Here is a 13,187-nt window from a genome sequence, read left to right as displayed (position 1 = left end):
CGTCTCCTAGCAGCGCTCCTAGCAACGCTCCTAGCAACCGGGCAACATCTGCTCCCGCTGGACCAATCCGCGCGGGGAACATCTGGGCACCCACCTCCGCGGGCTGCGGCCGGGAGGTGATGCGCTCCTCAGTGGCTGCAGGGACCCGCAGGAGCTGCCACCACCGCCGCCAGCAGCACCGCCGCCACCTCCTCCAGGAGCAGCGAGGGAAGGACGGAGCAGCCCTCCCTCCCTCTGGAGCCGGGGCTCGCCGGGTGAGTGACACTGCCCAGCGACAGCGAGCTGTGGCGTTGCCGGTGTCAGGGAGGTGGTGTGGGGCTTTGCTGGTGGGATCTGCTCCGAAGGGTTTAGCAGGTGGCTGCTGGCGTGGAGAGGAAGTTTTGCGTTTGTTTGGGAGCTCTCGTGGCTTTGCTGCAGCGCGGGAGAGGGAAGAGCCGGGGGGGAGGCTCCGCGCGTCCCGCAGTGCCACGGGCAGAGGTGCTGCTGCTCTGCCGGACTCTAGAAAAGGTCATTTCGATCAGAGTCCGCTTTTTACGGTCAGAGCTGAACTCTGAAAAGTAACCATAGCTCCTCTTTCCATCGCCTGTTAATGCTGTCATCCTCTGGGATGACACAACTGTCTAAATTTAGTTGTCTTATAGCTGCGAGACAAGAGTACACACACATACCAGCTCTGCTTTCCTTTCTCTCTTGCAGCATTTAGACATGTCTAATTTCGTTCATGTGCTCAAAAAGTCTGAGTGTCTCTGGCACACACGTGTAAAAGAGCAGAGTTTAGGTGTACACACATATCTGTGGTGGTTTTTTTTCCCCATGAGAGTGGGAGATGTTCTTACTACAGCGTGCCAAATACTTCACCCGGAAGGCAAGGCATCAGCCTGGAAAATGTATGTCAGGCAAACTCTGAAATGTGCACCCTGTTAAAGAGAAACGGGAATCTGACTTTCCCCAGACCTGTACTGCTCTGCAGGCAGTGTGAGTGTGTATGATAGAGAATTAATGCTGCTACTCAAAATAATGGCATGGTTTTAATAGCAGCCCTTTAGCTTTCCTCTGAGGTTGACAAGAATTAATGGAGAAAATAATGTGCCATTTTAAGAGGTGATTGAGGCAGAATTATTGTTCTAGCTCCAGAAACATCCGGATATTTAGAGGAGCAAGCTGTATTTTTGCAGCATTTGCTCTGAGTGGAATATAGCTACACCACTGAGAGACTGAAATGTTTTGGTTTTTTTTTTTTTTTCCTTAATGTTTTATCTGCTTTCCTGATGTGTGAAAGGGACTCCAGAAAGCAAGGTCAAAGCTAGAGAATTGGGTGTAACATCAGAACTCTTATTTATCCCTGTTACTAAGCCCGGTGGGGATGCTGAAATAGCACTTTGTCCTCTTGCGGTCCAGCTGCTCGCCGTGTTTGTCCTGATTTTGCCACCTGAGCCATGAGTGTTTCTCCTTGATCCACCACGGCAGGTGACCCTTCAGCACTGCCGTGCTGCCAGAAATGCTCGCTGAGCCCGTGCGAGGGGGAAATCTTACCAGAACTGCTGAGGTTACCCCAGAACGACCCTTTGCAGACTGACTCCGCACCCTCAGGTAACTAACAAGTTTGCAAACTTCAGCTGGTTGGGCGGAGTGAGGGCATTTACCGGGATTAATGTCGAAAGGGGGTGAACCTGGAATTATTATTTTATTCTGTTGGGGAAAGCAGTGGGACTCCGAGGAGGGAGACAGGAATAGTCACTCAGCCATTAAGTCTCATGCCTTCGTGCCCTCACGAGAGCCATTCAGACGCTTGTGCCTTGTACACATGTGTGCCCAGGGAGAATCTGCAATTAGGGAGGTCTGCAGAGCCATCAGCAAACTAAAAGGCGGCTTTAAAGTGCAAAGCCAGCAGACAGGAGTGCGGCTGGGGGTCCCCAGCTCCCCGTGAGGCAATGAAAGGGGGCTTGCTCTGGCTGATAAGGCTCGATATGCTTAGAAGGGCTGCCGTCGATTGGCATCGCGTGAAATCCCGGGGCTGGCATGTGTTTTCGATCCACATGTTCATCTGCCCGTGGTCCGGTAGCTTTGCATGATCAGCTGGGAATCCCACAGTGGGACCAGCTGCTTGTGCTGCCCTAGGAGAGGAGAAAAGCAGCAGCAGAGCATGTGAAACCAGGAGCACGTTTCAGCTGAGCACCCCCTAATTGCGAGTGCTCTGAAGGTTGGGGACGGGGGAGTTTATCACCCCAGTTTGACAGCAGAAGCAAGGACATGATGATGCGTCCTGCCATGTCAAAGTCACGTCTCCTGCTGATGATAAAGGCCGGTTTCTGTGTGCTCAGAAGCCTCAGGTTTTGTGTTCGAGCACGTAAGGGATGCTCAGCGAAGGTCTCCGGCTCAGGCAGCCGTAGCTCGCATATTGATCGCTCTCCTTCAGGCTGCGATAGGAACCCTGCAGGGCAGCGGCACATTTGAGTCACCAGCTCGGCGGGGCCGGCTCCGTGCTCACCCCCTGCAGATGTCTGCATCAACAACCAAACAGCATCGATCCCGACGAGCCCTTTCTCTGCAGCTCTGAGCAGGCAGGGAGGAATTTTCTTCCCGAGGAAAGGCAGGGGAGGTGCAGGAGCAGGCAGGTGTGGGGATGCTCCCAAGGGCTCACGTAACAAGTTCTGTGACGGGGCTTGCAGATGCCTCTCTGTTGCTTGAGATGCAAAGGCACAAGCTCAGGTGTTTTTTTCCTGGATGTTCAATCGTTTTTTAAACTCCGCCTGAGCTCCTGTCTCGGCGAGGCTGCAGCCCCGTGGAAATCGCCCGGCATTAATTCATGCCGAGGAGGGGCTGCTGTCACCGGGGCGATGCAGGAGCGCAGGTGAAGCGACTTTGCTGCAATTTGCAGTTCAAACGGGAAGTTGCCACGATATAAATCTATTTCCAACCCAATTTAGATAAGACAGCCCTTTGTCCAAACACGCCTAATAACTCTGCGAGTACCACACCACAGAGCACCACAATTATTCCCGGAGAAACAAACAGGAGCGGACACATTTTGTTCTGTTGAAAGTACAATTAAAACCCCGGCGAAGCTGACCCTGAGAGCTCCCAGCCTGAGACAGAGGTAGCCCTTTATCTATTCCCCCACTGCCGCGAGTGGGATTTCTATTGCGAGCTCCCATTAGCGCTAATGGCAGCTCCAGCCGGTGTGCCCTGCATTCCGAGCAGGCACCGGCGGGATGCAGACACCGGGCATCCCTGGGCCTGCCGATCCCACAGTGCAAATTGCACCGAGCCCTCGGGGAGCAGCGGAGAGCTCGGGGCTGAGCGCTGCCGGGATGCTGGATGCGCTTTCCCGACGCTCATCCAGGCTGGAAGGACAAAGCTCAGGCTCGGGACTCGGCGCTGCGCTGGTTGGTCCCCGTGGGGAGGTTTTTGGCCCCGTGCCTTGACTTGTGGTGTAGCGCTGGAGAAAACGTAATGTGATTAAGATGTATCTGTCTCTGAGCTTGAGTGAGGCAGAGGCAGTGACTCACAGCACCTCGCTGGAGTTGTCAAAACACTTGGCTGGCGAGAATAGCCTTCCACACAAAAAGCACTGATTCAATGTGTTTATATTTAAACAAAACGCCAAGGGTCTGATTCACTGCGGCATTACTACAGCCTCGGGTGGCTGTAACCCCGGCCAAGCAGCTCCCAGGCACGCACAGAGCCGTGGAGAGCTGACTTCCAACGAGGGGTAGAGAAAGGCTGGGTCCTTGAGAGCCTCCTGCATGGAGAGGGGTCCCTGGAGGGCTTCAGCATCGCTGCTGGTGGTGAGGGCACAGTGCAAGGGCACAGTTGGTGCTCTCGTTCCCCTGAACCTGCAGACAGATGTGTGGGCACCAGCAGCAGCCACAAAAGGCGATGGTGATGAAATGAGTGGTGGTGGGATGGCAGCTGCACTGATCACAAGAGCAGCCCCTGAACTCCTCTAGAGCAGCCCTGGGATGGGACTTGGGTGCCTCCAGCTCCCTGTCTCACCCTGCAGGTGTGCAGGCAGCACCCCTTCCCTCCTGGGGAGCTGAGCTGAGCCACCTGTGACAGCCCCTGGGAGCTGCTGAGCTGGGCAAGGGGGTGCTCCAAGCTCTGCAGATTTGGAGCTGCTGGGATTTGCTGACAGATGGTGTGGTGTTGAGCAGCTTGGGGCGACTTTGCTCCTCAAATGTAGTCTTTCATTTAAAACTGGGAACACATTTCAAGCCATACTTACAGCCTAGAGATGCTCTTGGTGTTTGCTTGGTTGTTGTTTCTCTTCCTTGCTCCTAAACTAAGTTGTGGGTGCGGGGGTGAGGGGAGCATGACAACTTTGCTGCTTTACCTGATGTAAGGAATTTAAATTCAGCCAACCATTATTTAGGAATTTAAATTCAGCCAACCAGGGGTGTGTCCCAGGCTGGTGCTGAACCTAACCCCAGAAAGGGGATGCCAGCTGGGTGTGCAATGAACCCTCTGCCAGGATGGTCATGTGTGTCCCTCAGCAAAATACAATTTTTCTGTCTGCTCCTGCCAGCCAGCACCAGCCTCCAGCCCGTGGCATGTGCAAACCCACAGCCCTCCTTCCCTCCCAGCCACAGGCTGCCAGAGCTCCTTCCCTTGTCCTGGCTCCCTGATGTCTCCTGCACCAGCTGTGCTCAGGGGATGCTGAATTTCACATCACCTTCCATCCCTGGGGCAGGGAGCAGAATTCCTGTGGCCTGGAGCAGCAAGGGAGAGTTTTGCATGGGGCTGGGGGAGCTGCAGAACTGAGCTGAGATGCTCTGCATGCTGTGGTTGTCTGTGCTGCCCCTGCACTCAGGGTGATTTTCTGCTTCCTCTGCACACAGGCAGTGATAGGGCTGTGCTCCCAGCCTTTTCCCTGAAAAGCACTAGGGAGTGTGTTTTAGCATTTAGAGGTTTGGTTTGAGGAAGGGACCACCTGTGTGCTGGCTTTGGCTCCTTTCCCAGCCCTGACAGCCTGGGTGGCTATGGGAATGTCACTTCATCTGTCTGTACCTTTGTCTTCCTCACAGCAGTGTGAGGAAAGCTGAAATGTTCTCCCATCCCATGGCACTGGGAGGTGAATGCATTTGTTGTTGTGCTCAGATAACACAGCACAGTGGGTTTCCACCTAGGAGAACACGATATCAGAGTAATTAAATATCCAGGCTGCCCAGGCTCTGGTGTAACTCAAATATTGGAATGAAACCTGCAAGCAGAGGAGGTTGCTGCACATGAATTTAAACCTGTGTTTGCAGCTATGCCAGTGGAGTGGTGAAGACCACAGCCCTGCCCTTGCCCTTGAGAGCTGAGCTGGGTGCTGGGAGCATCCCTGATGTGTGTGATGGTCCAGGGCAGCAAGAACCTTGACAGCCTTGGCAGTGTGGTCCCACTGTAAGAGCAATAGTCCCTCTCCTGGAGAAATGCTGCTCTGAAGTGCAATCCATGTCCTGATGGGTCCCAGAGCAGGGCTGAGGGGTTTTGACTCCAAATGGGGTTTTACTCCACCAGTCAGTTCTCTGCACAGACCTGCAGAATCCTTCATGAAAAACCTCCATCCTCACAGACTTAAAATTCAGTGAGAAAATGCAGGAGTCCTCTGACTGAAAGGATTTCTTCTTCAGCCCCTTCTTGTGGGTTTTTGATGTAGAATAAGGAAGGGAGGACACATTGCTCCTTCCTGCCCATGAAGGGATGGTTGTGTCGGTATCTCAGCACCCCTCAGCAGCAGCTGAGGCTCAAGGAGCCCCTCATGCCCCATGGAAGGAATTTTTTGCTCATTGCTCATCCTTCCAGCAACATAAGGGTTCTGTGTTCTGGCTCTGCAATACATTATTGCTTTTCTATTGTGTTAGAATTCTTCAGAATTCTGAAGTTCAGAAAATCGAAGTTTCAAATGCTGCCATAAAGATATCCCAATTTGGGGAATAAAATATTTTCCATAGAACCTGACTTTGAGCTATTTTGTGAAGTGTCTCTGGATACTTTCTTCTCCTTTGATGTCTAAAGGATTGCCTTTAGACATCAGTATAATAAAATTTTGGTGTTTTTTTTTTTAAATTTTTATTTTTAAAAAGTACATTTAAAAGCAAATAACAGAAATCTCTTATAAAAAGGAGGGCTTGAGAGGAGACTGTGCTTCCCAGAAAGGCACAGGGCTCCTTGTGTTTTCTGGTGAATAGCCAAGCAAAGCCCAGCCCTGGCTCTCACAGGGACACCAGGCTGAGTACCACTGGAATTATGGACCTCATTAAGATGCTGAATTAGCACCTTAATGTCACCTTTGCAGGGAGATGAGCAAGCTCGGATCAGGCAGCCCAGAGTGCCCTGATCTTCTGCAGGGCTCAGCTTTGGAGGAACAGACCTCCCTGGGCTCTTGCCACAGGACAAAAGCCCAATAATTCCTTTTCTTACCCCAAATGTTGAGCCTCCATCCTCTGTGCCCTGAAAAAACTGAAGCCACCCGGGGAACAAACGCCCTCCATCACCCTCCCACTGAACTCTCCTGCTCTTCTGAGACAACACCACCATCTAGTGCATGCACCCTGCATTGGCTTTCCAGGGAAGCCACGGAGCTCCGTGTGTGATGGGTGGAAATCAAACCCCAATCCTTGGCCCACACCCCCCAGCAGGGCACAGGGTCCCCTGTCCTGCACACAGGTGGCCCCATCCCGGTCAGGGACATTCCCATCTCAGGCATCTCCTGCCTGCTCTGTGGGGCTGTGGCTGGCCCTGACACCCACTCAGCTGTAGGATCAGGAGACCCTGCCTGTGCCCAGTGCTATGGTGGTCACTCCAGAGAGGGGAGAGGGGCTGGCTGTGCTGGCAAGCCTCAGGGTGGCTGGTTCAGAGATAGCTTCACATTTTCCAGCCTCTCAACTGTTATTCCAGCGGATTGAGGGCTGCAGGATGAGGCTGTGTGTTGACCCCCTCTGGATCCCTCCTTGCCCTGCACACCCCAGACTGTGATGCTGCAGCCACCCTGGCCAATACTGACTTTCTTTTTCCTCTTTTGTGCAGAGCTGATCTGATCGGGGCCTACCAAAGACATTAACGACGTCGAAAGTAGCTTACTTTAAGAGAAAATATGCAGAAGAAGAACATTTACATCAAGATTACCATGAGTATTGTCCAAAAGTGAGTATCTCCCTCTCTCCAGACCCCAACTCTTTCCCTAATTTCATTCCTTGAAAGATTACCATGAGTATTGTCCAAAAGTGAGTACCTTTCTCACTCCTTCCCCTAATTTCATTCCTTGAAAGATTACCATGAGTATTGTCTGAAAGTATCTCCCTCACTTCAGACCCCCACCCTCTCCCTAACTTCATTCCTTGATGCTAAAGACCCACCCATTTACTCCCCAGCACCTGATACTACCAGAGGACCGGACTTGTATCCTAAAACTGTCTCTGCAGAAACTGCGCTTCCTGGACGACCCCGAGGCCTATCTCCGTAGGTCTGTATTAATTAACAATCTGTTGAGGAAGATCCACCTAGAGACAGAGAGGGAGAGCTATGAATACTTTAAGGAGGCTCCGTGCTGTAGGACTGCCTACTCTGACGCACGAAAACGGCTGAAGCTGATGGTGCAGGAGTGCTGTTCCCAGTCGCTCTATTATGAAGAGCTGCACTCGTATCGCATCGTGCCTTACTCCGCAGAGAGCGCCGTCTACGGCATGGGCTACACGGGCAGCCACCTGGAGCAAAATTCTCAGTTGCTTATTTATAAAATGAATTAAAAAGTAGCTGTTAGACCCACTGATGTTTGTTTCTGAATGCTTGGACTGCTTGTTGAGGTGTTGAGGTGAGGCACTGATTGCAGAGGTGTTTGCGATGATCATCGGGAGGCGGAGAGGGAGCTGAGTGGAAGGTGCTTTGGATAATGCTCTGTTAACCCCCGGTGTGAAGCACCTTGCTGTGCACACAGAGAGGTGCAATACAGAGGTCCTAAACCTGCAGAGACTGCGTGCAAGGTGGTTTGTAGAAACAGAGCTGCACTTGAAGTTACCTGTGTGTAGATACGGATGCTCCCAATCCCTTTCGCAGTTAAATTCCGCCATCCCCGGTGCAAGGGGAGCCCCCGAAGCAGTGGAGTAGTCTAACAGTGAGGAGCAAAACACAAGTTATCTGCTGTAAAAGTATAGACAGAAAGTTTCTTTGAGAATTGCTTTGACCATGAAGGAGTCAGTGCCAAAGGAATCAGTCTTTAGCTTAGGATTTTCAGAGACTGAACTCGCTTGCTACTTACAGACACTCTGTACTGAGATTTGCAAGGGTTTGTGGGTTGGTTTTTTTAAAAAATAATTGCATTCACTTTTTACTTATATTATCTCTTAGCTGGTATCTACTTTGCTATTTTAATACAAACCAGAATGACTCACAGGAAAGATTGTTTCTTCAGCCCATCATCAGTGTTCCCTTAACTTCATTTGCCTCTTTCCCTAGCTGTTTCCCTGAATACTTCTTTGCATGCTAATTTGCTGTTTGGCCCGAGGTTCACACTGGTGCTAGGGAATAGACAGCAATTTCTTTTTATGTGGACTATAAAAGGCAGAAAAACAATGATAACTCTCATAGATAGAGAATGAATGTATCTGACAGATGATGGTAAGACCTCAGAGGCTCTCCTGATAAAACTGCTCAGCATTAGTAATAATGTTTCAGGTTAAGTGAAATGTCTAACTTCAATCTGGGAATTAACTTTAAAATATGTAAATATATATATTTCACAAGCTATGGCATGTGGGATGTTCAGCAAACAGAATGACTACAAGTGGAAAGTTTCACAGCTGCCAAAGCTACGTCATGAAAATACCAAAGAGTAACATTAGGGAAAGGATGAAGCTCCAGCAATGGGGCCAGAAGCAGAGATTGCACTATAATCTGGGGGAATGTGATTAATGAGCCTGTAAATTAGCTGTCAGGGACCTGCATCCCAAAACTGCTGAACACGAGATGGTTCAAAGCCTGTCAAAGTCCTACAGGTCTGTTGGCTTTGCCTCGCTGGCTATCACCACTTTAAAGCTTTAAAACAAAGTAAATAATAGTGCACACTCAGCTGGAGGCAGATATATATATATATACATATATATATACATATATATCTAAGAACCAAATTTTTTATTTGTTTTGAAAGGCTTTGCTCTTGCAGATGTGGCTGATGCTATTTCTGAAGCATTATATAGTGTGAACAAATACTGTGGCTTGCCAGGAATGTGCTTTTTGTGTCAGATTCCTCCTGTCACCCTGCTCAGAGCACCCTGGTTGTGTGTGTCACACATACCATCATAGCTCCCAGGCACGTCTTAGTGCTGGAGAAAAGGCAAAAGCAGAAAGGTGTGAAGAACAAAGTTAACTCTGGTATCAGTAGTTAGAAGTCAGTACAGGTTTAGGAGATAGAAGGAAGCAGTAAAATCCAGATTTTTTTTTTTTAATTAAAAAAAAAATAATGTCAGCAGTGTAATTCAAAACAAGGATAACCTGCAAACTGGAGAATATAAACATCTCAGATACTGTGGGAAGGCTGAAAAAACAGGGCAGTGCTGTTTGGGAGGTGCTGCTAGTCATGATGAATGTTCAGATCTCTGTTTTTGCTTTGAGACAAGTCATATTTACTTATCTCTTAGAAAAGGCTGTCTTTCAATCCTCAGCCAGTGCAGTTCAGCCTCAGAGCTTCCTGGCTGTGCATGGTTTGATTCCTGCTGCCCCTGGGCTCGCACCAGCCCAAAATCACGCAGCTGGTCCAGTTGCATGATTTGAGAAATGGTTTCAATGTGGTTTGAGAAATTTCCAATGGGAAGGGGCCATGCCCACTTCAACAGGGGGCTAGGAGAGCCCAGGCTGCTGGTCAGGGGTGTGGGACAGCCCCAGTATGACCAGTAAGAGAAGAAAAGAAGCCCATTTGCTGTTGTCAGAGGTGCCATTATCCCCCAGGAGCTCTCTGGCCTCCATGGCACTGGAACGCCTTGTGCCACCCCAGGGCTGGGGGAATGGTGAAGGAAAATTACTCCTGTCTTCTGATTTTTCAAACCATGTAATTTTCCACTCTGAAGTGGTTTGAGTTATGCATTTTTTTCCCTCTTCGTGTCCATTTTCACTTGATTTCATAACGATCCAGCATGTACAGGAAATGCTTAAATGCTTCTTTTCTCTCGCTGACTGACTTTTTATATTCATAGGATGGCTCTGACTTGAATAAACAAATCTTTTAACTTAAAATTAGAAATGATTCAATGAAATGAAAAAAGCTCAGTAGGATCAAAGTCTTTAACCTCACCTGAACAAAAAAAGACATTGGCCCTGTCAGATTCACCTTTGAAGAGGTTCTTTGCCTGCTGAAAGAGGCAGATACTTTCTTGCCTATTGAAAGCTTCTCTGTGAAGGCATTGTGATAACTGAACAGATGTAACAGACAAAAATCTGCATCAGGTCACAAAACTCCTTGGGCTACCTAGGACAGAGGATGATAATTTACTCATGTTTTTCTCATGTGCTGTTTTCTTGAAGAAAACACATTGTCTCTAATTTTTTTTAATTTTCACTTGCTCCAGGAGCTCTTAAAATGGATTATTTCTTTCCAGAGAACAAATTGAGTTTTTTATGGTTGACTTTTTGATATGGCATTGAATCAAAGGTTCACTATTCTATATGCTTTAAGTCTGCTTCAGTTTTTACTGCCTTCTGCTTTGCCCAGTGATTGGTGCTGCTGAAAAGTGGGTCTGAAAATTTTGATTTGAATGCTTAAAAATAGTTTATGGGGTGATAAAGAAGTAAAAATGTGCAATAACATTGCAAGTGACTCCCAAAATATTTGACACTTTTTGAATTATACACTTATATTGATTTTAACACTTAGTTGCCAAGTTACTGGGTACCAGCATTTTAATACAGCTACATACAGTGATTTTTCTTTTTTGGGTTTGTAGCTACAGTTCAGCTCTTCTGGCTTCTGATGTGAGAATCTGTCTGTAGGTGGTCAACTTTCAGTGAGATGGATTTTTTTATATATATATATATATATATATGTTATATTATGACTGCATTAGGAACTCCTACATATGGGCTATGTTTGCACTGGATGTAAAGAAAGTCCTTGCTTCCCTTTGACTCAGTTGCCTTGGAGATGGAATATTCATCAGAGAGAATATAGATGAGCTGGGTAACAAGGACAGACTTGGTGAGGAGAGCTGATCATTTCGAAAATGACTGGCTTAGGACATTTCATTTCCACCTGGGAACAGCAGCACACTTGGCTGGAATGAGTGTTTCTATGAGTTGAGTTTTCTTTGTGCTGCTTTTCTGGCTGGACATGGGTGGGGTCCACAGTGTGGGTGTGGGTGGGGTCTGGTGCAGAACCCCAACATTGAGTTTGAGCATCCTGCCCTAGTGCAGGTGTCCCCACCCACGGCAGGAGGGTTGGAACCTGACGGTCTTTAAGGTCTCTTCCAACCCAAACCATTCCATGATTCCATGATTCTGTGACATTAGGGCCCTGATCCTGTAAATGCTTGGGTTATCACCTGATTTCCTCACTCAGAGCCTGTTGCTGGAGCCTGAGAGGCTCCTTGTGTGCTTGATGCTCAGCATGTGCATGAGCTTGTGCGGGGCTGGGGCTGCCAGATCCCCTCAATCGCCACGTTATCGGTGACAGTGACCCCTGAGCTGCTGCTTCAGCTCTCCAACACATCTCTCTTGCACTGTAAATTGAACTTCTGTTTTCCAATGAATGTGTTGAGTATATGGACTATTGTGCCTTAAAGTCCCACCCTCGTACGAGCCTCTGTAAATGTTCTGTAAATCTGCAAACCGTCCATCGCTGGTATCTCTGTGCACTCTCTCCAGATCTGATTTGGTACTTGGCAGGACCTTGGGAAACCCAACCCTGACCTCAGTTTGCCATGAACACAAGAGGGGATTTGCCAATTCCCTCTTTTCTTTATTCAGATTGCTTTCCTCTCCGACATTCATGAAATTCTGTTTTTCTGGTTTCTGCCATAGTTGGGCTCTGGGCCACCTGCAGCACCAAGAGCCCCTTGTAGGAACTCAGAAAGTTGTAAAAAAATTGTCTCCAGATTTTAAACACCACCTGTGGAATGCTCCCAGGAGGGAATCACAGCTGCATATAGCAACTGTGGCAGGTGATGTCAAGTATATCATCATATATTTGACATGATTGACAAAGCAGAGAAGGGAACACCTATTTCTATTGAAATGCATGAGCCTGCATTATGTTAAATACGTGGTGATTATACACCAAATAATTGGAATAATACCTACTGGTTCTGTAAAAAAAAAAAAAAAAGCTTTTTAATGTTTAAAATTACCTGGGACCTGACTGAAGGTTTTTATGAAATTGTTTTCTAAAGTGAATAGTAGAAAAAAATGTATATGTATTTTAAATATACGTATGATGTGCATGTTATTAATAAAGATCTATTTCTATTGAACCAGATGGACTCTTGTTGGTTGTATGTTGTTTGGTTTACAAGTTAACATGTAATGTTTCTAAAGAAAAGTTTCTAACTCCATCAATTCCTAAAAAACTTATAACCACAGATTCTTTGAAGGACCTGGATCAGAGAGTGAACCTGGGGTAACTCCTCTGTCATTCCCTTGTCCTGCCCTGATCCCATTGTTTGCATCCCAACTTGCCTCTGGACTTGCAAGACCCTTCTTCTTTTCCTTGTTTATGTATTTTATTTCAAAATCTGCAAGAAATTATTTTCCTAATAATGTTCTGCAAGGCATGTTCCAGATGCTACCAAAGGGTCAAAGCTAAAATAGTTAGCTTTTGGAGCCTTTCAGAAAAATGGGATTTTTTTACTAAAAATCCTGATTATGATGGAAAGATCACCATCTTCCTTATCCTCAGGAATTTTCTTTAGAATTCTTTTCTTGAAGAAGCTGAAGTGCAACACTGAACATATTGAAGAGATACTTGAAAAGGAGAAATATTTACAAAGGATGGGCTTTCCCCTGTGGGCAGGAGCCTCTTGAGGCAGTCACAAGGAAACATCTTCTAGGGCCAGGTGCTTCAGCCCCCATGTCCAACTACAACTTGGTTACTCCCTGGGCTGCAGGTCCAAGTTTTGTAAAGACAGAACATCCCAACCAGTTGCCATAGGCACAGCAGCACACCAGTCACCTCTGAACATCCCAACCAGGTGCCATAGGCACAGCAGCACACCAGTCACCTC

General features: G+C 47.9%; 1 long non-coding RNA gene across 1 annotated transcript; it reads left to right on the top strand.

Annotated features, from left to right (window-relative positions):
* The first annotated feature begins 55 nt into the window (after nucleotides 1–55).
* Nucleotides 56–12,437, top strand: LOC143694423 (uncharacterized). The gene is made up of 4 exons (XR_013182904.1): nucleotides 56–254; nucleotides 1,468–1,590; nucleotides 7,012–7,128; nucleotides 7,356–12,437. It is a non-coding gene; the product is annotated as an uncharacterized LOC143694423 (long non-coding RNA).
* The last annotated feature ends 750 nt before the right edge of the window (nucleotides 12,438–13,187 follow it).

Source organism: Agelaius phoeniceus, chromosome 6 (assembly GCF_051311805.1).
Source record: "Agelaius phoeniceus isolate bAgePho1 chromosome 6, bAgePho1.hap1, whole genome shotgun sequence".
Classification (NCBI taxonomy): Eukaryota; Metazoa; Chordata; class Aves; order Passeriformes; family Icteridae; genus Agelaius; species Agelaius phoeniceus.
Note: the sequence above shows the minus strand (reverse complement) of the source record. Positions and strands in the feature narration are given on the sequence as shown.